Source organism: Notamacropus eugenii, chromosome 4 (genome assembly GCF_028372415.1).
Source record: "Notamacropus eugenii isolate mMacEug1 chromosome 4, mMacEug1.pri_v2, whole genome shotgun sequence".
NCBI lineage: Eukaryota > Metazoa > Chordata > Mammalia > Diprotodontia > Macropodidae > Notamacropus > Notamacropus eugenii.
The window spans coordinates 184,341,798-184,366,890 of NC_092875.1; the positions used below are offsets into that span (position 1 = coordinate 184,341,798).

General features: G+C 37.4%; 1 long non-coding RNA gene across 1 annotated transcript in view; it reads left to right on the forward strand.

Moving 5' to 3' along the window:
* The window catches only part of LOC140500844 (uncharacterized), a 65,325-nt gene extending 41,950 nt beyond the window's left edge, over positions 1 to 23,375 (forward strand). Inside the window, exon 2 of the long non-coding RNA XR_011965910.1 lies at positions 22,726 to 23,375. This is a non-coding gene — a long non-coding RNA (uncharacterized lncRNA). The remainder of the gene's footprint in view (positions 1 to 22,725) is intronic.
* Positions 23,376 to 25,093: the final 1,718 nt, after the last annotated feature.

A 25,093-nucleotide genomic window follows, 5' to 3' on the forward strand; every position in this document is an offset into this window, starting at 1 on the left:
AATAACATATAAATGTTAGCTATTGGCTGTCATTAGTAGTAACTGTGTGATCCTGGGCAACTCATTTAACTTCTCTTTGCCTCAGTTACCTCAACTGTATAATGGGGATAATAATAACTCCTACCTTGCCTGGATGCTCTGAGAGTCAAGATAATATTTGTAAAAAATCACTTAGTATGGTGGCTAGCACATAGTGGCACTATATAAATGCCTATGACCTTCTTTTGAGGAGCACAGCATGACTTTGATTTGACAGAGAGCAAATTTGTTTTTAGATAAAAGTCCTAAAGCATGTGAGTGCACCTGTATGTGTTTGTATATTTAGGTACAAGGGAGAGAAGGTGGGAGAGGGGAGGAGAATGGTCTATACCTGTATTATCACTTTTTTAAATCTTTTTTTCCTTTTCTGCCCAACTTGAGAAAGTCTTTAAATGTCCATTGAGATTGTCCTTTGTTTCAGTTCGTTTCTCTTTCCATCAGAAAATAGATAAAGGTAAATGGGGCCAGGGATTGCCAGGATTAGTTTAGAGATTCGGTAAGCCAAGTGGAGCGGTACTTGAGGCCTTGACATCCTGGCTAAGGAGGAAAGGATGGCAGCTTCTTATCCTGTCACATCACAAAGCCTGTGGCCTCTTGATTCCTGTTATTTCCCAATATGCATTCTTGTGGCTTTGCTTCTTGGAGGAATACTGTGATTTATGAGCTTTCCTTTCTCGTCTCCTGTCCATTGGCTTTATCTGCATTCTCCACTTTTTATGAACAAAAGGGAAGAATCTATTTTTAGTCTCTCTGACTACATAAGGCTAAGCCCAGGCCTCCTTTCTCCTGGAGCGATTTTTTAAAAATGGTCCTATGGGGTTAAACCTCCCCCGTTTGGTTCTAGCCCAGAAGCCATTGTTTGGAGAAGCTTAAGCTTAAGAATGGGATCTAACCACATGGCTTTTGTTCCTTTTGATTCGGTCAAAACCCCAATAAATCATATCATTTTATGATGAATAACAGATCTAAGGAGAAATGAGATGAGAGTTAAAAAAAAAGAAGTCAGAAAGGGCAAGAGGGAAAGAGAGGCCTAGGGAGGAAAGGAAAGAGTAGAAAGAATATTGAACTCAGAAATCTATAGTAGAACAATTAAAATATTATGTTTTTATTCCTGTTTCCTTCCTGCACCTGTCTTCTTTCCTTTAACTGGAGTTGCAGGTAGGGAGAATGTAAAATCAGGAATGTGGCTTGGAGAGGGAGACCTCATGGGATCCTAGATGCCAGTACCTTTGTGATGTACATGAATGAATGCATTTGGAAATGTTGTCCGGCAGATGTTAGAGATTAATGAGTACCAGTATCATGAAGAGTTTTAATACTTCCTGATTTCAGCTTCAAAAGAAAAAATGTGCAGAAATGGGAGAAGAGACAAAAGCTGGGAACAGTAGGGTGTTCCTAGATCCCAACTACCTGAATTAGGCTCAGAAGAATACAGATATTGGAAAGCATATGTCATATTGAGACTTAAGGAATAATACTGATCATCACTGAGGTATTGCTAGGCATGTGACTTTGGATGTTCCCCAAGTCTTTCAAAAGGGCTATGAATTCACCCTTCTTTGGGAGGAACAAAGACTAAAACAAAGGATAATCCCTCTGAAAACTTATCAAGTTAAGTAAGCTTGCCAGGCTTGGATTCTGACATCTCTAAGAGAGAAAAATGGATGTCCTAGTGAAAGTGGGTCAAGAGATATGCCCTCAATTCCATCCGTTTGACTAGATGAAGAAACTTTTTAATGACTGATTTCATTGCTATTAAGCACTGGGCTCCAACTCTCTGACTACAACAGGTGTCTTATTGGAAAATTCGATGACTTTTTTGCAAAGAATCTCAATAGGATAAATACTTACACATGCACACAGAGTTTGTTCAAGTCAATGCTGAACTCCCATGGCCTAGTCTTTTGAACACTAACAATATGGTTCTTATTTTACCTGGTTTTTAGCAGAATTTATGTGGCACAGTGGGTAATGTATTGGCCCTGGAATCAGGAAGATTTGAATTTAAATTTGGCTTCAGACAATCTAGCAGTGTGACCCTGGGTAGGCCATCTGACCTCTATTTGCCTCGGTTTCCTCAACTGCAACATGGGTATAATAGTAAAATTAAATTGTTGTGAATATGAAATGAGATGTCTGTAAAAAGTGCTCAGCACATAGAAGATGCTATGTAAATGTTTGTTTCCTTCCCTTGATGATCTTTTCTTCCTTCTAAACAATTCAGTACTAACTTTTTCAGTAGCTAGATGGAGCTGAGATTCCCCAAATTATATATCAGTCTTTCTATTTACATTCCTAAACAGAAGTAATTTACCCTGTTCTCTCATCCTTGAGCATAGGGGAGAATGAAGCAATTGCCCCCTAGTATTCCAGATTATCAAGATACATTCTCAGGAGGACCATGGTGTAAATTTAAGGGCAGGAAGTAGCAACCTGGGGAAAGTAAACACTTCAGGAGATGTGGCAGGACTTTTTTATTTTAATATCCTGAGAAAAGAGAAGGAAAACTCAACATTCTTTGCATGGGTAAAGGATCATAACATATGTCAGAGGTAGATTACTTTCAGAGGTAGCTTTTTAAGTCCATATTTATTCAATCCTTTCTGAGAAATAAATGGATAAACTTCTTTCTTTCATTAGAGGAGGAAAACAGAGGCAGTAATATAGAAATGAATTCAATCATACTATCTAATTCCGGCATATTCTTTTGATCACAGGATTATAGAATTAGAATTAGCTGGATCCTTAGACATCATCTAAAATTATTCTATTCATTTTATGGATGAAGAAACTAAAGCCCAAAGGGACTAAGCTTCTTGCCCAAGGTTACACACTAGAAAATCTTTGAGTCAGAATTCGAATCCAGGTCCTGAACCCAAATTTCAGAACTGTATTGTACCTCACTGCCTCTAGGCATATACTGAACTTACAGGATATTGATTAAAGTTTAATCAAATAAAAATTAGTTGATGAATAGCTACCAAACCAAAAAATATTTGAAATGAAGGAGAACTATCTGAAGGTTATAAAGTATTACCTTAAGCAGTAGGAAAAATTAGTATCTTGCAGAGTAATGAATGGACAATGAGGAGTAGGGAAGAGAAAGACATTAAGAAGAGCTGCTGATTCATGTCTGAAACCAGGTGTTTCATTTTACTTTTCAGTGACTCACGTTCTCTACTCATAAAATAAAGATAATAATATTTTCATCCCCAGATCTTCTAGTAATGTTGGAACTAGGGAGAATCTAATAAAGTGGTATCTGTAAATTTGATTTGAATTCTTAAGAAGAACAAGACTATATAAATCCAATTTAGGACCATTCCTTTCTTTGTCTTCATAGAAGAAAATGAAATAAGGTATTTTGGTTAAGATATGAAGGCAACATGTTAATTGGGGGACACTATTAAGTCTCAAAATAGCTCATCAAATATTTTCTAGGAACTGAATAGATTAGTAGAAATTCAGAGCTGGAAGAATTCTCAGAGATGATCTAATCTAACTTCCCTATTTGATGAAGGAACAAATTGAGGCCAAAAGAGGTTAAGTGACCTTTCCAAAGTCATACAATCCCTGGCAGCTGAAACTAGCATCCAGGTCTTTTAACTTTGAATCTAGTTCTTTCCATTATGGTAGGTGGTCATTCATGTTCAAATGCAAGGGAATAATTCTATTGTCCTAAACAGAACTCTGCAGCTGTCAAACTTTATGAACAGCCTCATCCATCACTGCTTCCCAAAGGATCTGAGCTACCAATGCTTTTGTTTTTTGAGGGATGGTCTAAGAATGTCCTCCAGAAAGATCATGTTACTGTGACCACATCAGAGAATCTCTCCATTTGAGTTGACCTCAATGTTTTTTCAAGGTTCCATCACTGTTAAGAGTTTCAGCTGTCTGATTAAGCATTCAGAGGTTTATCACTGGCCCCACACATAGCATCAATTTTTTAAAATCCTTCCAAAGCAATGGATTAACTTACATAAAGACATATTGAACACAGTCAAAGAAATTCAACATCAGTGATTTCTATAGACTATTCCCTATGCCTGGGACACATACTTTGCTCATCTCTACTGTAAAAATTCTTTCTCTTTTAAGGGTTCAGTTCAAGTATCACCTCTTTGACAAAGCTTGGTCTTTCCCTCCTCTTATTTTCCTAGATCGTTTTGTTTGTAAAAGACTTTTCTCCTACCACATTCTTTCTTGTATCAATGGATTAATCAATAGTATTTACTAAGTGCTTATCATATGTTTCATCTATTTATTAAAGACCTCTAACATTGTTCTAGATGCTAGGAATGAAATTATCCCTGCTCATAAGAGCCTTGTATTTTGGTGGAGAGAAGAGAACTACCTATATAGGTAAGTTATTGTTCAGTCATGTCCAATTCTTCATGACCCTATGGGTCATAGCACGCCAGTACTGTCCGTGGGGTTTTCTTGGCAAAGGTACTGGAATGATTTGTGATTTCGTTCTCCAAAAAGCAAACAGAGATTGAGTGACTTGCCCAGGGTCACACAGTTAGTAAGTGTCTGAGGCTGGATTTGCATTCAGGTCTTCTTAACTCCAGGCCCAGTAGTCTATTCACTGTGCCACCTCTTTGCTTCATGTATTTATATGCAGAATCAATATAAAGAGAACAAGTATTACCAAAATACTACCAATACAACACAAGAGGCAATAGGGAGTCACTGAAGTTAAGTGAGTTATAAGTTAAGGGAAATTAGGTGAGTAACATGGTCAGAGCTAAGCTTAAGGAAAATAATTTTGTCAGCAGTATGAAGATTAGACTGGAATGGGGACATGCTATAGGCAGGGAGATTAATTAGGAGGCTGTTGCTATTTGTTTTATTTTACCTTATTTATGGATATATTGAACGCTAGCATGCCTCATCTCAAGGGGCAGTCAGCTCTTTGAAGGCAGAAGCTGTCATTTTTCATCTTTGTATCTCCAGCACCTATCACAGCACCCAGAATATAGAAGACATTTAAATGGTTCTTAATTATCATTTTTTGAAATTCCTCCTTTTCAGGAACTTAATAATGCTCACTCATCTTGCCTTACTTCAAAGGGACCCAGAACTTATTCCCAGTATTTGATCCTTTAACAGTTCAAAGAGGTTTCATGTTTGAACAGAATAATTCTGAAGTTAAGAATGGCTGTTAACCAATAGTTTCAGTTTTATTTACTTATTTTGCAAAATCAGATATACAGTGATAGCTTGAGCTTTTAAAACAAATTTCATATGCAAATGATATAATCCTATTTTAAGGAACTTAGATAAATGTTCTTAGATAAATCATTTCACATACAAAAAATCAAAGCAATATTCATTTGATTGTAAAAATAGAATTATGGAGATTAATCGACCTACTGAAGAAGCTGAGCAAGTTTGGAGAATTATAATTCACACTGATTTGTAGGTGTTGACAGAATGAAAAGCATAGGTTACAGAGAAGAACAAATTGGGTTGTGAGGTTAAAATCTTGACCTCTAGTCTAAGTTACCTAATAGGACTTAGGGCAAATCATCTTTTCTTTTGCCTCAATTTCTTCTTCTTTAAGAAGATATAAAATACCTGCCCCTTATTCCCTCTTAACGATGTCATAAAGATGAAAATTAATGTTCTAAAAATGAGCATTTCTTGAATTTTTAGGAAAGAAACCCTAGTCACCTACTCTATCTGCCTCATTTTATAAATGAGGAAACTGAGAGTCAGGGAATAGAAGTATACTTCTATGCATTACAGAAATGACTTTTATACCATGAGGTCACTTCCATACTGTGGAACCTTAAGTGAATCAATTTCACCTGTCTTTGTCAATGAATTTGTATTGTATTATTGTATATATTGTAATATGTAAAATGATAACTATAGTTCTCTAGACCAACATTTCTTAAACTGTGGATTGTGACCCCATATGGGGTTGCACAAAGTTTGGAAACAGTAAAAGTTTTCTGAATACACAGTGACCAAAAATTAATTCAAAATCAAATGCTTAATGAATCCGAAGTATTTCTGGCAGTGCTTACCCATGTTGCATCATGCAACATCATTGCACCCTTGGTTCTGAACACAAAGCATGCACACTTTGCACTGCACATGCCCTCAGGCTTTGCAATGCCAGTTAATGCTGCCAAAATTTAAAAGGGGTTACAAGTAGAAAATGTTTAAGAAACCCTGCTCTAGACTATACTGGATATTAATCAAGTGAGAATCACCAAAGTTTTTAAATGTAAGACATTCAAGTCCTTGTATCATAGCCTTAACAATAAGGATGGAGGTGTTTATTTATTGATAAAAGGTCCTGAGTTTCATCTCTGAATCCCTCAGGAGTATTAGGTACATTACCTTGCATATACTTGGGACTAATTATATATTTCTTAGTTAAATGAAAGACAAAACAAAACAAGGGTATAGGATGCCTAAAGAGGCAGATGTTGTATCAAAGACAGGATGGTCAAGGGAAAAATACACTAGCCTTAGTTCTTCCACTTACTAGCTTCTATGAACTTGATCAAGTTGGATAATTTCCCAAAAGCTAAATGTCATCTTCCCTGTACGTTTATAAAAAAATAGAAATGATAAAAATATCTGCATGGGGGTGATCATGGAATCTCAATTAATCTGATGACTATCCCTAATCAACTTGATGAGTTTCTAGGGCCTGGACTTTGGTCAGAAGGGACACCTTCCATGGAGGAAGATCTGTGGCCCAGTCCCTTGTTGAGAGGTCTAAGGGAACTCCCCTGTTTGGTCCCTAGGAACTAGGGCTGCCTTCAAGATGACTGATACTGTAGAGTCAGGAGAGATGGGCTCTAGTCAAGGATACCAACACCTCTGTTGTCTGTAACAATGAGCTGAATCTCATTTTATCTCATCTATTTTAGCTCTTTTTTATCCCTCTACTTCTGTTTTCACTCCCTTGGAATACAATATAGGATAGGTGAATAGGAGAAAGACTTTCCCTCCCACCCACCTTCTACCTCAAAGAGCATAAAATGGTGTCTAGCAAGAAATCACAAGGCAAGTGGCCTTTTCTTGATGAAGAAAGCCCGAGACAGAAATATCCAGACCTCTAATTCCTGGCTGCCTTCTTGTATCTTTCTATGAATGTTTCTGGACATAATGCATAATGGAGGCAATTAGTCAATTCATAAGCACTCACTATGTTCAAGGAACTGAGCTAAATACTGAGGACACAAAGAAAGACAAAACAGTCCCTGTTCTCAAGAAGAGTGACAATATGCAAATAATCATGTAATATAAGATATACACAGGGTCAATGAAAGGTAATCTGAGAGGCATGCACTAGCCTTGGGGAAACTTGAAAAAGTTTTTTACAGAAAGTTGTATTTGAGCTGAGTTTTGAAGGAAGTCAGAGGAACCAGAAGGTGGAAGGGAAAAGGGAAAACATTTCAGGCAATAAGAAGTACCACCAGTGAAAAGCCTAGGAAATAAGAGATGGATAGAGTATGGTATTCAAAGAACAACAAGAAAGCAAGTGTTGCTAGATTGTGGCCAATCTCCAGGGTATAGACGAGGGTAAATTGTAAAAAGACTGGAAAGGTAAGGAGAAGCCAGGTTATGAAAGACTTTAAATGCCAAGCAGAGATTAACTATGATAAACAAATAATAAATAAATAAAACACAAAATAATAAATAAATATCAAAGTTACTGAGTTTGAGGCTAGAGATAAATATTATTATTTGCATCATACAACAGGGCACAATACCGAGTTGGGTACCAAGCTGACAAACAGGACAAAATTCTCTTTATAGCAGAAAAGAAGAGAAAGAGGAAAGAGGAGAAGGAGAAGAAAGAGGAAGAAAAGATGATGATGATGATGATGATGATGATGATGATGATGATGACTTAACAAGATAATAACCAGACAGCTGGAGGACAAGCCATGATATGAAAAACCAAGAAATCTGAGATCTGGACCTTGCCGTACTCTCTGACATTGCTGTGAGCTTCTCAGACAATAGAGGTCTGAAGGACGACAGAAGTCATCTCGTAAAGTACTTTCATTCTATTGATGAGAAAACTGAGGCACAGTAAGAGTAAGTGACTTGCCAAAGATTTCATAGGATAGATTAAGTATCAGTCCTTTGTGTTTCAGGATTTTTCTGTGGTGGAGGATATAAAGAAGTTGTTCTGTACTTTATATCTATATTATGTATTGAACACTTGTGTGAGACTGAACCTAAATTCACATCTGGAAAAATCCTAGACATAAACTATACCAAAGCAATGCTTAGCTTTAAAGATTTCCCTGGAGTTTTTCTGTAGAAAATGACCATCTTGTAGGCCCTCAGGATAAGGTATGATTCTATATAAGGCCAGAGGTAACATGATACTACCAACTCCACAGGTTCTTGTGAGAATGACATATCTAAAATGCTTGGCAAACTTTGAAGTGCTATATAAATGATAGCTATTGTTATTGTTGCTGTCACTATTGTTGCAATAGCTTCTCATTTGAAATACTAAAATAACCTCCTGTCTGGTCTCCAGTCTTCTAATTGGTCTCTTCTTCAATGCATCTTCCACCATATTATGTGTGTTTGTCCTTCGTTGCCAAAGAAGACCATGCCATCTGAGAAATAATGACATGACTTAGACTTGGCTTTCTTTTTTTAAGTGAGGGAGGGCTGTGCAGGTCACCAGACTCACTCTCCTCCAGAGTCATCTGAATCCAGTGACCAGATCAGGATGACTGTAGATGACCTAGGATGAGGCAATTGGGGTTGAGTGACTTTCCCAAGGTCACACAGCTAGTGAGTGTCACATGTCTGAGATGATATTTGAACTCAGGTCCTCCTGACTCCTGCAATGGTATTTTATCCACTGCACTATCTAACTGCCCCCTCTACCAAAATACCATAATTGTCAAAATAAATTTCAGGAATAGCTTTCCACCATATCAAACTTCCCTTCCCCATCCTGAAAAAAAAAACCACTTATTTTTCTCCATAGCCTTTATATTGAAAATAAATTCCTCAGTCTGGCATTTAAGGCCCTCTGCAATCTGTCCCCTTTCTACCATTTCAGCCTTTTTGTGTATTACTCACCTTCATGGATTCCATATTCCAGCTAAACCTTACATTTCTCAGACTGGACACACCATCTACCAATTCTGTATATTCACAAAAGCAATCCACCCAAATCTGGTGTGCCCTGTCTCTTCTCTCAGATCTTTTGACTTCCTCCAAGACTCAGTTTGGATATCTACTAGTCCATGAAGCCATCTCTACTTCCTTAGTTGTCTTCTCAACAACCTTATTGCCCTTGCCATTGGCCTGAAGGTTTTAAGAATTTCATCTTTAGAACTTTTGCCTTAGGGATTTAACTGTAGTGTTTGGCTCCAGACTCTACTGGTCACTACATCATTAGAGCCTAATCATGCTTTACTTTACTCCCTGCCCTTCTCATCAGTCTCACCAACTGCCTTGCTGCCAGACATATACTCTTTCCAACATGCCCCCACCCCTACAGTTCTAGACCTGTTGTCAAATGAACTAACATATTTTTTTGGGAGAAGTGCCCCAAGGTAGTCCTCCCTGACCACCACTTCCAAAGTGTGTTGTCTTGTGCTATTCAAATACAAGGTCTCTACAGGTAGATAGAAACTGTCATTGTTCTTGTATTTTCATCTCCAGTGCTTATAGTAAATAGCTAATAAGTGTTTTTTCATTCATTCTTCATCACTTCCACCCTAGTATATAATTAATCTTGTAATATGTTTATGTGTGCTCATATTATAATTCCTCAACAAAATGGAACTCCTTGATTTTTGTTTCACTCTTGAATATTGCTTTCCTGGTGTCTAGCACAGGGCCTTGCTTATAGTTAGCATAAGAAATTCAGTAGAACGATTACTAATTTAGGAGCCAGGAGACTTGGGTTCCAAGCCTATGACCTTGGGCAAGGTATTTAACTTTCCTGTGTTTCAATTTCTTCAGATGTAAAACAAGGGGGTTGAACTAGGTAGCCTCTATGGGGAAGTCCTTTGCTGGCCTCTAAATAACCTCCTAATTGGTCTCTAATCTTCTAATTGTTTATTTTCTCTATCCATCTTCCACTGAACAACCACACCTACCAAAATAACCTTATGACATAGTTCTCTACCATATCAAAACTTTTTGGGAAGCTGGAGCAAGGGTGATTATGAATAGATGAAAAAGCATGTATAAACTACTTACTATAAGCTCTGGAGGTGAAAATATAAACACAATGCCCACCCCTACCCTTAGAAATCTTAATAGAGGGAATGTAAGGGGAAAGCTTATCCCTCCTAGCTCTAGCTCAATGATCTTATTAATATGTTGAATTGAAAAAAGCAATTTGGAAGTTGTTAAGGCTTTTAGAGCAGGTAGGGACAGTTAAGTGGCGCTGTGGATAGAGCACAGGGCCTAAAGTCAGGAAGACTCATCTTAATGAGTTCAAATCCAGCCTTACATATTTTTTAGCTGTGTGACCCCGGGTAAGTAGTCACTTAACCCTGTTTGCCTCAGTTTTCTCATGTGTAAAATGAGCTGGAGAAGGAAATGGCAACTCACTGCAGTAGCTTTGCTAAGAAAACTCCAAATGAGGTCACAAAGACTCAGATATGACTGAACTTTTAAAGCTTTCTTAACTAAGATCTTTCCTGTCTTTCCAATCTTCTTATATCTTGATCCTTCCTTCTCCCCTTCTTGACCTCCCACAATCCCCCAATATTCCAGTTCAGTGAATCTGGCCTCCTCACACAGGACACTCCATCTTGTGACACTGTGTATTTTCACTGGTTATGGAGCTCCCTTCCTCTTCATCTTCACCTCCTGTCTTCTCTAGCTTCATTCAAGTCTCAGCAAAAATTCCACCTTTTGAGAGATGGCTTTCCCAGCTCCACTTAACACTAATGTTCTCTCTTTGTGATATTTCCAATTTATTCTGACACATACATCTTGTTTGTACAGAGTTGCTTGTATTCTGTCCTCCATTAGAATGTGAACTCCTTGAGAGAAGGATCTGTATTTGTTTCTACTTCGTTTTTGTTTTGTTTTTTTGCCTTTCTTTGCATACTCAGTGCTTTGTACAGTTCCTGGTAAAGAGTAAGTATTTCATAAATGCTTACTGACTTGATTTGTGAAGAAAAATAAATTGAATTCAGTCAGCAAGCATTTACTAATTGCCTTTCCTGGGCCAGGTACTGTTCTAAGAGCTAGGGATGCAAATAAAAGTAAAATTGTCATCACTGTTACTTCCCTTGTGTTCCACCCTTGTTCTGGAGAGACTTCTACCTGACACTTTTGCAATTCTTGAGAATCAAGATTAAAATTTAGGAGGAGACAAAAAAATGGAAATTTCATTCAGAAAGTTCTGCGGTTCCTGCTTATTCTAAGGATTAAGTACCAGGAAGTAAATGAACAATTAAGGACACCTCTACCCCCTACTTACCTTATTCTCATTTTAGAAAGCCCTAGAAGGGGACGAAAAGGGAGAAAGTTTAAATTTCCTCATGAGTTGTGTAGAGAAAATCTTTAACAGAGGTTTTATAACCCTCTACTCTCTAGGGAATTTAGGTATGCTGAGTATTAGTTGAGACTGGAAAGGAGTAGTTCAGAGGTGGGGACTGCCATTTAAAATGTTCCTTTGTTTAATCTTTTTTTCCTGTTATTGTATATGAAACTTTGAAACCTTCCTGATTTTCCATCCCAGAACCACACGCCAGCCGATGCAGGTGCCAATTGTGGTGTTTGTTTGGATGAGGAAGCAGGAGAGGAGGATGATGCCTGATCATTAGCATTCCTGGGGCTCAGGCATTGCCCACTGTATTATATCACTACCCGGCAAGCCAAGGAAGGAAAGCAGGGAGAAGTCTTTTAAGAAAGCAAGTGTTATTTTGAGATTAAGGGGCTTTTCTCCTGGCTATGTAGTGCTTTGTCCATCTCACAGTTAAATGGATCCTGTGAGGAGGAAAGATGTCTCAGGTGAAGATCTCCATGTGCCATCAAGAGCAACATCCACTAGAGAATCAGCTAGTAATCATAAAATATCCAAGTAATCCTCTTATCATCTCATCATACAATCCTTACTGATCTCCCCAGTCATGTCCTAAGCCTTGAGCAGAGCTCTTCCAAAAGCAGGTTATGAAGTTCTCAAAGCTTGCAAAGGATGTTCCATATGTTATTATCGCATATGAGCTTCACGTTAACCCTGTGAAGTAGATACTGCAGGCATTATTTTTATCTCTTAAAGATAAGGAAACTGAGGATCATCATAGATAAATAACTTGCCCTTTGGCACTCAGATTGTGTCAGAAATGGGATTTGAATGTATATCTTCCTGAATCAAAATCTAGAAACAGAAAATCAGGGTATTGTGATTTTTAAGCTCTTTTTTGAAGTTATTTGCCCCATGACTTAAAAAAGCCCCCTATTTAAAAAATGTAACTTAAATTCCCTTTGCTTCAGTATTTTCATCTAAAATCAGGATGGCAGCATATTTGGGAGGATGGTACAGTGAAAAGAGTTATATAAATATATAGATAACATCATGCCTTGGGAAGAGGGGGGAGATGTTCATTTTTAGTAATAGGGCTATCTACTCCAGGACTACTAGGTTCATCCCCAATTTTTAAAGTCTGCTCTAGGTATTCATGGAGAATTTTAGCTCATTTAATCTTAGATTCATTATTCCCCTACTCCAGCACAACCTCTTTCAAACCAGGATTAGGTTGGCTTAATTTAGGAAGGAACAGAGAAGAGGGCAGAAGATAAATGTTGTTGTTCAGTAGTTTCAATCACATGCAACTCTGTGACTGGGGTTTTTTCAGCAAAGATACTGGAGTTTGCCATTTCCCTCTCCAACTCATTTTACAGATGAGGAAACTGCAAACAGGGTTAAGTGACTTACCCAAGATCACACAGCTATTAAGTCTGAGGTTGGCTTCCTACCTCCAGGTTCAGTGCCCTATCCACTCTGCCACCTAGTTGCCTAAGGAGATAAATGAGTAAATGTCTTTATAAGTGTGTTGGATATGACCACTTTGAATACACTGAATTCTGACAAGTAACCTGATTCATTCCCTGCCCAACTAGTACACACCATAGACCATTCAGCTGAGTGTCCCTGGCTGCTCATATCTCCCTTCCAAAATCACACTGTATTCATTGTGTTTACATTTTGTGTATATTAGTTGACCTGCATACCCACAAGCATTGTTTCCCCAAATAACCTGGAAGCATCTTGAAGGCATAGTTTATATATCCAACAACCAGCAGTGTAACTGGTAAGTAGCAGAAGCTTAATAAAAGCTTAGCAGTTCAATAATTACATTGAACATTTGGGTAGGTCTAGGTCTCGCGTAACCTGAAGAATTCCCAAAGGAATTTCTTGCCAGAAAAGATGTGCCTACTTTCAATCCTCAAGTGCAGCCCTTTGACTGAATCTTTTCAGTTACTTGAGGTCCTAGAAGGCCACCTGTGACCTCCAGGCCTCAGGTTCGCCAACCCTGAAGACAGTCACCCAGGAATTGCCAAAGGCTAGTACATGGAGCATATATTAGGCACCATGTGGTGGGTAGTAGTACGGAGGAAAAGGTCAGAATATGGAGAAGTGACATAGGTGGTATATAATATTGAGGAATACAGAACCAGGGGAGAGATAGCATAAGGTTATCATGTTTCTGGGGGAATGAAAGGAAGAGTGATAAAATAGATTTTTCTTTCTGTCCTGTTTTTAAACTTCATGACAACTGTATCAATCAACCCATTTTTTAAAATTTGGTATTTTTTACTTGTCCACATATATGTTTCTCCTTGTTTGAATATAAGCTCCTTGAGAGCAAGGACTTGTTTAATATAATATGTAATACATGATCAGAGTTTAATAAATGAGTTTAATAAATAAATTGTTTAATAATTTGATAAATAGTTGAATTTAAGTAATTGTTTAGAGAAGATTGTTTACTAGTTGAAATTGTTTACTAGTTGAAATTTACTAGAAATTGTTTACTAGTTCCAAGAGTTAAACAAAGAGGGATAGTGTGAGTATAGATCACTGTCTTCTTTTAAAAAAAATACAACAACACAGTTGTGAAAAATTCTTAAGATTTTAAGGCCTACTTTCTGGTGACAAGCTGCATGTGGAATGACTTGCTCATCACAGCCAATGTTTTTTGGATCAAGAGAATTACCCAGAGTCCATAGACTGATCAGCATAGGAATTCATGGATTAAAAAACATACATATTTTCAAGCAAAGCTATCCAACTGAAAGCACCTTCACCCTCGGGCAAATAGTTTTCCAATTTCTGTGTCACAGAGTAGCTTTCCTGGGATTTCTCCTAATTTTAGCTTCTCTGACTAATTATCACTATGACTGTTGCCTGCCTTAGTGGCAACACCCACCATGTTTTTCAATCCTTTAAATCTTGTAATCCTGCATTATCATTTTGATCATTTTAAAGGATTTCATTTTGTCTCTTTAAATGTACTTATTTCTCATTAAATATATATAACATCTTATTTGAGATTATGTCAAAGCCAAAGTTTATTATTGTTTCATATATTTCTAAACTCACCTTCTATTAGAATCAGGTGGCTTCTTCCAAAGCTGCTGAGGGTAAAAGGGAAGGGTGAGTTTCTCACAGCTAGGTTTGCAGTGGATATTATGGTTGGGGGCCATTCTAAAAATGCTTTAGAGCCAATAGACTGGAATGGGAGTGACCTCTAGTGGTACTGGCTTGTTCTTCTGGAGAAAATTACATCCACAAAAATTAAATGTTAACCACTGTCTCCATATTTTGCAGTTTTAGCTACAAATCAAAAACTCAGGCTTCAGTGAAATGGAAATTAATCTAGGTTTTAGTACTGGGTGAAGATTGGTTGGAGAATGGAGAACTTATATTCCATCTGCCAAATTTCCAGGCAGCCCGACTTCCATTTATCCTACCTCTCCATAACACCCTCGAGTTGAACTGAGGAAGGTAGTGGGATGTATGAGAGTACTGGATTTGGAGAACTTAGATTTAGATTCCAGTTATTCCTCTTAGTAGTACCTGTGCAACTGGGTTAGTCATATCATGTTTAAGATTGCAGTTTTCTCTATTTAGAGATACTTCATGATTCTTAAAAAAGAGAGAGAGATTTCAGTTTTCTCCTCTGTAAAATGATGCTGTTGGATTAGGTGAGCTCTATGTCCCTTACCACCTCTACATCTATGGTCCTATGACCCATGACCTCTCAGGTCCTCAGTTACATCAGTTTGCAAATCAGATGGTTAGACTATACGACTGCTAAGGTGTCTTCTGGTTTTAAAGCTGTAAGGTGCTAATGCAAATAGTTATAATGCTGTGAACCAATTTATAACTTTCTGAAGTAGAAAAGAAATCTAATTTCCTGTGATAAAGCATGATGGTCCTCATTACTTTAAATTCATCCAGGAGTGATTTCTTATTAGGTTATCTGATCTTGGCCAATGCTTGGAGTCAGTGGGTATGAAAAAGCCTAGATGTTAAGTAGAGCATAAAACATTTTTTGAAATCAATTTTATCTATAAAAAGTGAGGAAGGGAGTAAGCATCTCACAGGAACAGTTAGTAGCCAGACATTGTATTTATAAATTTATAATTTTATTTTCTTATGAGTCAAAACATATTATTAGTTACCTAACAAAAATCAACCATCATGAACTATAATTTCTAAATTCAAGAAAAGTTTTGAGAATACCCAATTCTGGCAGATAAGAAGGCTTATCATCCATCACTTTTCTAAGTTGGCAGAAATTTAGAAACTCTGCATGCTCATATCATTCTGAAGGCATGAAATACAATTCACACCATCCCAAATTATTCTTCTAACCATCTCATTTAAGTAGCTGTTTTTAGACCATAATGAGACCCAGACCCATCAGAGATTCTTCAAGCCACTCCCACAATCTTCATTTCATTAAATCACGGAATCACAAAATTTCAGGGGTAGAAAGGATTGGGAGTGGGGGAGGGTCACATAATCCAAATATGTATCCCATTCATCACTAGAAACACAGTGCAATTCATTGATGACTTGAATGTGGCATGCTGGAACTATATGGAAATGGTACTGGATTTTGAGTTAGAGGAATTGGATTCAAATCCCAGTTCTTCCACCTTGAGTGAATCACTTAATCGTTTCCTCATCTATGAAATGATGAACTTGGACTAGATAGCCTCTAATATTCTTTCCAGCCCTACATTTATGATCCTCTACTGCTTTAGTACATTAAAGACCTCTGGCTTCATCAAGCATAGCGTCAAACTATGACCAGTCTTGTAGTTTAGCCTACAAGGGCAGTTGGGTGGCATAATGGATAGAGCGCTGGGAGTGCTCAGGAAGACCTGAGTTCAAATTTGGCTTCTGACACCTACTAGTGGTGTGACCATAGGCAAGTTAGTTAATTTCTATTTGTCTCAGTTTCTTCCTGTAAAATGAAGATAAAAATAGCACATACCTCCCAGGATTTTTATGAGGATCAAATGAGATAATAATTGCAAAGCGTTGACACATAGTAAACTCTTTATAAATTTTTGTTGTTTAGTCATTTCAGTTGTACCTGACTCACTGTGACCCCATTGGGGTTTCCTTGACAAAGAAACTAGATAGTTTGCCATTTCCTTCTCCAGTACATTTTACAGACGAAAAACCTGGGCAAACATGGTTAAATGACTTGCTCAAGGTCACATAGCTACTAAGTGTCTGAGGTCACATTTGAACTCAGGTCCTTCTGTTATCATTATTATATAGTTATTATTATTATAGTTAATTGTGGGTCAGAGAGGTTAAAAGACTCACTCATGGTCACATAGCTAATAAGTTTCAGAGGCAACTGAACTAGTCCCAGGGGGGCAGAAAAACTGGAGGTTTCATTCCTAGCTTCAATCAATGAAATATCCCCCAATACTCTCAAGAAGACTATCAGTGGGAATGTGCGTACCCTTCACAGGAAGAGGTGAGATCTTGCTACCCTATAAGCTTGACAAGCTGGAGCAGAGGGATCCCATGATATATGTCTATATACACTATGTTTCATGGATAGATTCTTGTGAAATCACCCAGATGCTGATTTTCTCAAGCTGAGCTTATCACTCCTAGTGGGATGGAACAGAATAGAACTCACTGCATTACAGAGAAATGTAGAGAAATGAAGCGGAGATAGTATGGTGTCATCAAAATCTATTAATAAAAATTGTCTTTGGATGGCAATTTACATTTTTCATTTGGCTAACTTTTCGTCTGGTATGGATATAAAATTATTCCTGATAATATAATAGTCTTTCAAACATATATTCTAATAATTGAGCATTTTGGAAGAAGTGATGAATTAAACTTGGTTAAGCAGTGTATACATTTTTAAAAGTTCATTCTTTAAAATGTGATTCAATATAAAATATTCTTTCTGTCATTTTGATAACTTGAACTTAGATGCTAAAATGTAAAAGAAAACTAAGAATGTGATCAAAACAAAATGTAACTTATCAGCACAGTGCTAAAGTTAATCTTTCCAGATGCACATGAGATGCTACAATAAGTCTATTTGACATTAGAGGAATTTTATTTGTATCATAATAAGAAATTGTTAGTAGCTACTTACTTAGTACTGTTGCATAGGATTTCAAACTAAAATGATGCAGTCCATACTCTTGAAGAGAATCAGTTCCTACTTTTAAAGAGAATATATTTCCTTCCCTTCCCTCTCCTTTCCTTTCTTTTCCCTTCCTCTCCTTTCCTTATCTTCTTTTTTCCTTTCTTTTCTTTTCACCTTCCATAGTAAGGCCATTCAATCAATCAATCAATAAGCATTTATTAAGCAACTGCTATCAGCCAGGCACGTATTGTACCTGTTATTTATCAAGGACTTTGTTCATGCCTGACAGATACCAATCAATTAATTAATGTGTATTTATTATGCACCTGTTATGTTCCATAACCAGTGTTGGGTGAAGGGCATCCAAAGATAAAAATGAAATAACCCTTGCCCTCAAAAAGCTTCTATACCTTCTTATATACATGCAATAAATGGGATATGTCCATATCCTTCATGGAACTTGCAATAGAGTAGGAGAGATGAAACATGACCATAAATAAATATAATCTAAAATAGAATATGGTAATTTCTTTAGAGAGGTGGGAAAAAAGTGCTAGCAGAATTCAGCAGAAGGAAAGATAATTTGGGGCTTCCATGAAGAGAAGGAAGAAGGAAGGAGACTGAGACATACAGACATAAGTATCATCCTTTGGATCTCTGCAATTGCTGTCTTCTTTGATCTCATTCTGTTTTATATGAAGTCCACTTCCCTGGTCTCCTTTTATGCAGAGCTGGTGACCATGCTCAAAAGTTGCAGAGAATCATCCCTTGGCTAAATATTTCTCTTTACAATTTGCTGCCACCTAGTGTCCAGCAAGCACCTTCCTCTCTGGAATCTTGATTCAAGGAAATGATAAAAGTCATTAATGAAATCATATGGGGTTCCCCAAAGATCAGAGTTCCCAAGAGCATAAACTTATGATGCCTTAAGGATTTTCCAAGTCATTCAATAATGTGTCTGTTGCCCCCTTCCCCAAGATCTTACTTGGCATTAATTACAATCTCACATCAGAGAATGGGAATCAAAATTGAGCCAATTATGAGTGAAACTGGGAAATCACCTAAACCATCTTTAGTCCTTTTTGAGCTGGATGACTGAACAAGATGAACTATGAAAGTATTAATAGATCTTTTTCTCCTAGAAGAATTCCATCAGTATGACTAGAGTAGTCTTCCACTGATCACATCTCTGGAGTTAGTTGCCCTTCTTGGGACATGCTACTTGGAGGAAGTGCCTTAACTTGGAAGAGATCTCTTCTAGTTCTTGTGGGGACCAATTGCCTTCTACTGCCTCCCATTTTCCACTTGAGATCCAGCTCCAATGGTGTCATACATTATTTATGAAAATCTACACCATTACTAGGATGTGACAGAGTGCTTGACATCTTTTCTCTTTGAGCCTGTTTCCATTAATAGCTGTTCCAAAGAATAGATTTCATTTCTGGAATTGCATACAGTACCGTTACATAAAGTCTGATTGATGTGTACTCAGGTGGGCAGAAGGAGTTATCAAAATCTGAAAATCAACTGTTTGAAGGGAAATCAGCTGAGGGATTAACATTAAAGAGGTGGGTGGGGATAATTGCCTGTGCTGACTGAGTGGTGGGAAGTCTCCAGCCTCCACTGCAGATCCCCAAAAAGGTGTTTAAATGGGGTAGAACATGTTCTTTTAATGGACCTTTCTGAAATGAGTGAGTACTGTTTGCCTGATGGATTCTTTGGAGCAATGGATTTAGTCAGAAGTGAAAAGGTGCCTGGAAATAGCTTCTTTAGGGTAGAATATCAGAGGGACTGGTCTTAGCAGCTTATACATATTTAGCACTTTAGGGAACTAAAGAAACTTGAGTTTAAAGAGATAAGGAAAACAAAAGAAAAAAGAATACACAACTCACTCCACTCTTGACGGGTTCTCTACCATGGCTCTCCACCTCTCCTCCTCTCCTCATGTGCACAATATCTCATGCTACTTCGGTTATTCTTTTAAATGACAGCCTTTCAAGTTCACATTCAAGGACACTTGTAGAGCCATGTGCATTTAAGTGCACAGGGATACACACGTGCATACACATATTCTTCTCTCCCTTTCCTCTGGGCAAGAATCCTAGTTTGAAGCAAGTATGTGTCCACCGGCCAGACCATTCCTACAAGGTCAGATTAGAGATTATAAATTTAAGTTGAATCACAATATTAATGACAGCTGACCTTAGAGAGCACTTAAGGTTATAAAGTTTTTTATAAGCATTATGCCATTGGATCTTCACAAAATGGCTCTGTGAGGGAAGTGATACAAGTGTTATGACTTCATCTAACAGATGAGGAAACTGAAGAGCAGAGAAGTGACTTGCTCAAGATCACAGACCTAGTAAGATGAACAATTAGCATTCAAACCCAGGTCTTCTGACTTTGCACTATGCCATGATGCCTCTCAGTTCAGCCCAGATATGTTAAGTTATTCAGATAATCGCTAAGTATTCTGCTCTTTTTTTGGGGGGGAGACATAGTGAGGAAAAGCTGGAGTCTTTTTAGCAATCAAGATCAGTGAAAAGTGCCAGATTTAGTTCCACTTTTAAAACTTTGAATACTCACAGTTGAGAGAGAAAAATGCTTAAAATTTCTTATTTTAACCAATCAATTTATAAGGCTTAATTAAGATGAATTTTATTCCTAGGTACTTCTCGTTTATTTGTTTTGGTCAATAGGCATTTTGCTAAATTCAGGAAGATCTCAGATAAAGATTTATTTTGGCCAGCATTGGCTCTACCCTACTCTGATGACAAATTTACAGAGAGGTAATTTATTAAGCACATGTTATCAGAAGCTAAAAATTACTCGGATGGCAAACCATAACAGAAAGAGAATATACTGCAGAAATACATCTCTCTCTCTCTCTCTCTCTCTCTCACACACACACACACACACACACACACACACACACACATGCACACTCACACACATACAACATTGCAGAATTATAGAAGTTCAGAACAAAAATCTTTATTGAAAAAACATATGAAGGATGTCTCCTTTGTGAAACAAGCCTCTTGAAAGGCAACTTTTCCAAGTCAAGTTGCCAGTTGCCCACGTTTGTAATGAGATTGATCATAATAAGCATTCCACTCTATAGAAAAGGTTATTGACATTTCTGGCTTTACATCAAAAGGCAGAGAACACTTGTGTCAAACACATTATCAATATGAAACAGGAAACATTTGTCTGCCCTGTTGGCTTCCCCATTGATTTGCTCACGTTGATAAGTTAAGGATAGTTGTTTTCTGCAAATGAGGGAGTGTGGAAAAGTCCTTGACCAGAAAAGGACCACACATCCCAGAAATACCAACAAGGTGCCTATAATTAGATATTATTATTAAATATCTTTTTTAGGAGCCTAATGATGACATACAAGGATGGCCTGTGCTGAAGTTTGTCTCACACCCACAGAATTGAAACCACTATGAGATGTTGGGGGGAAATGATTTTTAAGTCTGCTGCTATTCACAGATGGAAAATTCATTTAGTTAATCAGTAATTTTGAGCAACATTTTTTTAAAGGAATCATCAATATTACATATCCCAGAAGGAAAAAAAAAATTCTTTCCTTTTGACATTCAGGAGTCCTGTATTATTACAAGGAATTAATCTTGAAGTAGCCCAAATCATACTTCTAGAGTCTTAATCATTGAAATTCTTCACCTCTGGTCTTCTATACATAGGTCATCAATCTGAGAGTATAAGAATATCTTTGTGAATTCCTTGTTTCTTGTTATGTTCCCTGTGCTATAATCCTAGTGGATGTAGCTCATTTAGAAAAAGGTCAGCTCACATGGCATAACTGTGTACCATTCAGACACCATTTAGGGGTTGAACCAGGATAACATTTTTTGCACAGCTAACATATGTTGGCTTTATCTATCTTCTGGTGCTCTTTGTCCATGCCTCATATTCACTCCATTCCTTCCACACCCCCCAACACACATAATGGCCTGTGTCATAGGGTCATTCATGCACCTTGATATCTGAGACCAAAACTGCCTTTCATGAATATTACTCCCCTATGTGTAGTCTCCCCTATTAAAATATAAGCCTCCTGAAGGCATGAACCATCTCACTTTTGTACGTCTCCCCACTGCATAGCATAGTGCTTGGCATGGAGTAAGCACTTAAAAACCATTTTTTCATGTAATTCTTGGGGAGAAAGTATAATATACTGGGAAGGTCACTAGACTTGAGAGTAAAGAGATCAGATAAGAACAGTCAAGAGATTGCCAGGCCTCAGTTTCCTTATGTATAAAATGAAAAGATTGGACAAGGTGACCTCTAAATTTGGTTCTCTCCAGTTCTAACATTCTGCAAAAGTGTAAATTGATTATTTACTATCATGAAGACCAAAGTTAGTTTATTGAACTTACTCAGTACAACTTTTAAAAAATACTGAGTTCATTTAAATTTGTGCAAGTGTTCAGACTGTCGTTACAATGCAGAGACATGGGGTCAATTAGTTCAACTAAACATTGAATTCATCATGGCATTGTTTAGATAGAATGAATGACTGTATTTTGATCTGAAAAGAGGTAACTTGATATTCTAGTATTATGGCACCTAGGTTTCAGATTTGACCTGTTTTTTTTTTCTATTCTGTCATATTCATAGAGTTGTCTATGTTTATAATATGTTTATGTTTATAACAATTCTTCCAGTTCAGGTTTCTTCTTCTGTTCCAGAATTTTCTGTTTTGTTTGAAATTCTTTTCATCTGCATTTGAAAGTGTATGATCTTATTCCAATCCCCTCCAAAACAATTCCAGAAGGATAGTTCAATTACACTAAGTATAAGGCTAAACTTTCATTGAGTCATAGAACCTTAAATATTGAAGAGACCCTGACGTAGTGTCTTTCACATAGCTACAACATGATAAATGTTTGTTGAATATAGTCTAATACCTATTTTTCACATAAATCAACTGAGGCCCAAAGAGATTATATAAAGTCACATGGTTGGTTGATGGCCCCTTGGAAGGGCTGAGATTAGAACCTCTGATCTCCTACCTCCTAACACACTTCTTTTCTCCTTCCAGTTTCACATGGAATTTTCAATTTCATGCTACATGACAACCAGGGATGTGCTGGAGCCCGCTCCAACTGGCTGAACTCACATGAGCTGATTATTAATTTTTCAGTCTGAGAATTTACACCATGGAAATTGTCAAATACTACAAATCAGACCTTACTTTAAGAAGTTCTTAAGAAAGTGCTGGAGACTTAAGAAAGTACTAGAGAAAATGTTAATAATACAGATTAAATTTGAGTATTATGAATTTTTGGACAGATGATTATTAAACATTTACCAGCACACTCCTGACTAGAACCCAGAAATCACATCTGATTCACTGCTGCTCAGGCTTCTGTGATTATATGCAGAAATTATATCTCAGTTTCCCAAATAAAAGCTTTACCCTTCCAAAGGAAAATTTTTAAAATGGAATTTTCCAAAGAAAGTCAGATGACACATAACCAAATGTGGAATGAAAGAGAAAATTCAGTACTCTTTAAATCGGAAAACGTATTTGCTAAACCTCACGGATATCCTTGTAGTGTATAAGGACTAAACTAACATATTAAAAGCAAACTGGCTATTTCCAGTCTTCCATTCCTCCTTGGACAAAGTGCTACTTTTAATGAGACATGTGGCTGTGTTAACTATAAATAAAAGTAATGTCTGGATTGATTTCTTTTAGTTTTTCTGAAATAAGAATATTAAATTCAAAATTAGCAATAATTATCTATCTTTTTAGTTTTTCACTGTGACATAAACATTCCTCTTTGTAGAAAAAAAAATTGTGAGGTAATGTGGTAAATTATAAATGTGGCTTCTCAAATATTTTAATCAAGCAAGCACCCAAGCATTTATTAAGTGTTTCCAGTGTGCAAAGCACTGTGTGTAGGTCTTGGGATACAAGAAGGAAAGTGAACCAGTCTCTGTTTTAGTGGGGATTATTATGTAGGGGAAACAAGTTATATGTATGTATGGAAATATACAAAAAATGATAGGTACAGGGTGATTTTGGGGGAGGGAAAAGTACTAGCACCTGGGATTTAGTAATAGCTTCCTGAATTGTAGAAAGTGGCATTCAGTAGAGTCTTTTTTTGGTGCAGGGGAGTGGGGGAGGAGCGAAGGCAAGGGAATTGGGGTTAGGTGACTTGCCCAAGGTCACACAGCTAGTAAGCGTTATCCAGTTTCTGAGGCTGGATTTGAATTCAGGTCCTCCTGACTCCAGGACTGGTGCTCTACTCACTGTACCACCTAGCTGCCCCACTTGAATAGAGTCTTGAAAGGAATTGGGATTCTAAAATTCAGGGATGAGGCAAGGAGTGTGTTCCGGGGATGAGGGACAACCAGTACAAAACCACAGAGAAGGGAAATGACATGTTATGTGTGAGGGACATTAAGAAGGGCAGGTTAGTCTAATTATAGAGCATATAATGGAAAGTAATGTCTAATAAGGCTAGAAAAGTAAGTTGGGACCAGACTGTGAAGGGCTTTAAAGGCTAAACAGGAACTCTATTTGTTCCTAGAGATAATAAGGAACAGCTGAAGTTTGTCCAGGAAGAATGCGACTTTAACAAGTCATTTTAGCAGGTATGTGGGAAATGAAAAAGGCGGACATTAAGACTTGAGGCAGGGAGTCCAATTAAGAGGTCATTGAGATAATCCAGCAGGGAGGTGGTAAGGGCCTGAGCTCCATTAATAGCTGAGTGGAGAGAGAGCGAGGTGACGAGAGGGGAAAGAATAATTGTGAAGAGAGAAATAGGAATTTAAGTGACTGGATTAGACATGTGGGGAGGGAGGGAGAGAGACAGAGACAGAGAGAGACAGAGAGAAGTTAAGGAGGCTAATGGGGCTATTCAGAAAGGAGTGACCATGGGTGGGTGGGGAATGAGTTCTCTTTTAGACATGGTGACTTTTATATGCCTATGCAGTAAGAAGTTTAAAATGTATAATAATGAGTTAGTGGTAGCAATCTCATATAAATTGGGTTTGGAGTATATGTATGTATGTATGTATGTATGTATGTATGTATGTATGTATATACACACACATTCATATACATATATACACATACGCACTTATGTACACATGCCTATGTATAGATACATATGTGTATCTACACATGTATTAGCAGATGATTCCCTGACCTGTATCTGTATACACATAGGGTCTAGTATGTATGCAAATATACATACATATCAAGGAATCATCCCTATAGAGATTAGTTAAACCATGGATTGTTGATGAATAGGGTAGATAGAGCAGGGTGGATGAACAACCATGAATGAACAACAAAAGGTAGATAAGTCTCTTTATTCCAGGCAAAATGTCAATGTGTATTAATTGTCCCTAAATTCATTCAACCATCATTTTTTTATTAGATTATAGAATTCCTG